Source organism: Pteropus alecto, unplaced genomic scaffold (genome assembly GCF_000325575.1).
Source record: "Pteropus alecto unplaced genomic scaffold, ASM32557v1 scaffold25, whole genome shotgun sequence".
In the NCBI taxonomy this organism is placed as follows: domain Eukaryota; kingdom Metazoa; phylum Chordata; class Mammalia; order Chiroptera; family Pteropodidae; genus Pteropus; species Pteropus alecto.
The window spans coordinates 4,208,703-4,209,187 of record NW_006441955.1 but is presented as its reverse complement, the minus strand read 5'-3'; positions in this window follow the sequence as shown (position 1 = coordinate 4,209,187).

Here is a 485-nt window from a genome sequence, read left to right as displayed (position 1 = left end):
AAAAAAATTTTTACTTACAGTACATTATAATTAACAACAAGCAACATATATTAATGGATTCAGGCTGGAGCTATAGCACTTTGCATATATTAGTTCATTTAATCCTCATAACAACTGTAACCCTGTAATATATAGATACTATTGTCTCCATTTTATAGAAGAGGTGCCCTAAGTGGGCCACAGTTTTGCAGCTAGTAAGTGGCAGACAGGAATATCAACCCAGGAGACTGGTTCCTGAGTTTTAACCCCTACTCTGTATTCCTATTAAAGTTGAGAAGCCAAAGGAGAAATATAGTAAATAGAATAATCTGTAATCTCTGCTCTCGACGATTAATGAAATAGACCCACTCCATAACACATAGCATCTTATAAAAAATTTTCCCATTCATTCTCCTATCTAATCCTTACCAGGATTTAGAATAGTTTCTGACCCATGAAAACACTCAACTATTATTTATTAATATTATCATAAGTGATAAGTATAT